The sequence below is a fragment of the Procambarus clarkii genome, chromosome 40 (genome assembly GCF_040958095.1).
Source record: "Procambarus clarkii isolate CNS0578487 chromosome 40, FALCON_Pclarkii_2.0, whole genome shotgun sequence".
Classification (NCBI taxonomy): Eukaryota; Metazoa; Arthropoda; class Malacostraca; order Decapoda; family Cambaridae; genus Procambarus; species Procambarus clarkii.
This window is the reverse complement of record NC_091189.1, coordinates 17,801,322-17,805,275: the sequence shown is the minus strand read 5'-3', so window position 1 is coordinate 17,805,275 and position 3,954 is coordinate 17,801,322.

The window sequence follows — 3,954 nt, the reverse complement described above, 5'->3', positions numbered from 1 at the left end:
ACATTTCAGACATTTTGAAAACTGCAGGGGGTTTGGGCAAAATATGACCCATCGCCGTTTACAGTAATTGGCATATTTCGGTATGAAATGTCGTAATTTGAAGCTGAAAATAGGTGCAGAAAGTCAGAATTCGGCTCAAAAATCACGCTCAGGAGTCAAATTTCCGACATTTCAGACATTTTAAAAACTGCAGGGAGGTTTAGGCAAAATATGACCCATCGCCGTTTCAGTAATTGGCATATTTTCGGTATGAAAAGTCGTAATTTGAAACTGAAAATAGGTGCATAGAGTCAGAATTCGGCTCAAAAATCACGCTCAGGAGTCAAATTTCCGACATTTCAGACATTTTGAAAACTGCAGGGGGTTTGGGCAAAATATGACCCATCGCCGTTTTCAGTAATTGGCATATTTTCGGTATGAAACGTCGTAATTTGAAACTGAAAATAGGTGCAGAGAGTCAGAATTCGGCTCAAAAATCACGCTCAGGAGTCAATTTCCGACATTTCAGACATTTTGAAAACTGCAGGGGGGTTTGGCAAAATATGACCCATCGCCGTTTTCAGTAATTGGCATATTTTCGGTATGAAACTTCGTAATTTGAAACTGAAAATAGGTGCAGAGAGTCAGAATTCGGCTCAAACATCACGCTCAGGAGTCAAATTTCCGACATTTCAGAATTTTGAAAACTGCAGGGGGGTTTGGGCAAAATATGACCCATCGCCGTTTTCAGTAATTTGCATATTTTCGGTATAAAAAGTCGTAATTTGAAACTGAAAATAGATGCAGAGAGTCAGAATTCGGATAAAAATCACGCTCAGGAGTCAAATTTCCGACATTTCAGACATTTTGAAAACTGCAGGGGGGTTTGGGCAAAATATGACCCATCGCCGTTAACAGTAATTGGCATATTTTCAGTATGAAACGTCGTAATTTGAAACTAAAAAGTGTGCAGAGAGTCAGAATTCGGCTCAAAAATCACGCTCAGGAGTCAATTTCCGACATTTCCGACATTTTAAAACTGCAGGGGGGTTTGGGCAAAATATGACCCATCGTTACAGTAATTGGCATATTTTGGTATGAAACTCGTAATTTGAAACTGAAAATAGGTGCAGAGAGTAGAATTCGGTAAAAAATCACGCTCAGGAGTCAAATTTCCGACATTTCAGACATTTTAAAAACTGCAGGGGGGTTTGGGCAAAATATGACCCATCGCCGTTTTCAGTAATTGGCATATTTTCGGTATGAAAATTCGTAATTTGAAACTGAAAATAGGTGCTGAGAGTCAGAATTCGGATAAAAAATCACGCTCAGGAGTCAAATTCCGACATTTCAGAATTTGAAAACTGCAGGGGGGTTTGGGCAAAATATGACCCATCGCCGTTTACAGTAATTGGCATATTTTCGGTATGAAACGTCGAATTTGAAACTGAAAATAGGTGCAGAGAGTCAGAATTCGGCTCAAAAATCACGCTCAGGAGTCAATTTCCGACATTTCAGACATTTTGAAAACTGCAGGGGGTTTGGGCAAAATATGACCATCGCCGTTTTCAGTAATTGACATATTTTCGGTATGAAAAGTCGTAATTTGAAACTGAAAATAGGTGCAGAGAGTCAGAATCGGGTAAAAATCACGCTCAGGAGTCAAATTTCCGACATTTCAGACATTTTGAAAACTGCAGGGGGGTTTGGGCAAAATATGACCCATCCCGTTTACAGTAATTGGCATTTTTCGGTATGAAACGTAGTAATTTGAAACTGAAAATAGGTGCAGAGAGTCAGAATTCGGCTCAAAAAATCACGCTCAGGAGTCAAATTTCCGACATTTCAGACATTTTGAAAACTGCAGGGGGGTTTGGGCAAAATATGACCCATCGCCGTTTACAGTAATTGGCATATTTTCGGTATGAAACGTCGTAATTTGAAACTGAAAATAGGTGCAGAGAGTCAGAATTCGGCTCAAAATCACGCTCAGAGTCAAATTTCCGACATTTCAGACATTTTGAAAACTGCAGGGGGGTTTGGGCAAAATATGACCCATCGCCGTTTACAGTAATTGGCATATTTTCGGTATGAAACGTCGTAATTTGAAACTGAAAATAGGTGCAGAGAGTCAGAATTCGGCTCAAAAATCACGCTCAGGAGTCAAATTTCCGACATTTCAGACATTTTGAAAACTGCAGGGGGGTTTGGGCAAAATATGACCCATCGCCGTTTCAGTAATTGGCATATTTTCGGTATGAAACGTCGTAATTTGAAACTGAAAATAGGTGCAGAGAGTCAGAATTCGGCTCAAAAATCACGCTCAGAGTCAAATTTCCGACATTTCAGACATTTTGAAAACTGCAGGGGGTTTGGGCAAAATATGACCATCGCCGTTTTCAGTAATTGGCATATTTTCGGTATAAAAGTCGTAATTTGAAACTGAAAATAGGTGCAGAGAGTCAGAATTCGATAAAAATCACGCTCAGGAGTCAAATTTCCGACATTTCAGACATTTTGAAAACTGCAGGGGGGTTTGGGCAAAATATGACCCATCGCCGTTTTCAGTAATTGGCATATTTTCGGTATAAAAAGTCGTAATTTGAAACTGAAAATAGGTGCAGAGAGTCAGAATTCGAATAAAAAATCACGCTCAGGAGTCAAATTTCCGACATTTCAGACTTTTGAAAACTGCAGGGGGTTTGGGCAAAATATGACCCAACGCCGTTTACAGTAATTGGCATATTTTGGTATGAAACTCGTAATTTGAAACTGAAAATAGGTGCAGAGAGTCAGAATTCGGCTCAAAAATCACGCTCAGGAGTCAAATTTCCGACATTTCAGACATTTTAAAACTGCAGGGGGGTTTGGGCAAAATATGACCCATCGCCGTTTTCAGTAATTGGCATATTTTCGGTATGAAATTCGTAATTTGAAACTGAAAATAGGTGCAGAGAGTCAGAATTCGGCTAAAAAAATCACGCTCAGGAGTCAAATTCCGACATTTCAGACATTTTGAAAACTGCAGGGGGGTTTGGGCAAAATATGACCCATCGCCGTTTTCAGTAATTGGCATATTTTCGGTATAAAAAGTCGTAATTTGAAACTGAAAATAGGTGCAGAGAGTCAGAATTCGGATAAAAAATCACGCTCAGGAGTCAAATTTCCGACATTTCAGACATTTTGAAAACTGCAGGGGGGTTTGGGCAAAATATGACCCATCGCCGTTTTCAGTAATTGGCATATTTTCGGTATGAAACGTCGTAATTTGAAACTGAAAATAGGTGCAGAGAGTCAGAATTCGGCTCAAAAATCACGCTCAGGAGTCAAATTTCCGACATTTCAGACATTTTGAAAACTGCAGGGGGTTTGGGCAAAATATGACCCATCGCCGTTTTCAGTAATTGCATATTTTCGGTGAAACGTCGTAATTTGAAACTGAAAATAGGTGCAGAGAGTCAGAATTCGGCTCAAAATCACGCTCAGGAGTCAAATTTCCGACATTTCAGACATTTTGAAAACTGCAGGGGGGTTTGGGCAAAATATGACCCATCGCCGTTTTCAGTAATTGGCATATTTTCGGTATGAAACGTCGTAATTTGAAACTGAAAATAGGTGCAGAGAGTCAGAATTCGGCTCAAAAATCACGCTCAGGAGTCAAATTTCCGACATTTCAGACATTTTGAAAACTGCAGGGGGTTTGGGCAAATATGACCCATCGCCGTTTTCAGTAATTGGCATATTTTCGGTATGAAACGTCGTAATTTGAAACTGAAAATAGGTGCAGAGAGTCAGAATTCGTCAAAAAATCACGCTCAGGAGTCAAATTTCCGACATTTCAGACATTTTGAAAACTGCAGGGGGGTTTTGGGCAAAATATGACCCATCGCCGTTTTCAGCAATTGGCATATTTTCGGTATGAAACGTCGTAATTTGAAACTGAAAATAGGTGCAGAGAGTCAGAATTCGGCTCAA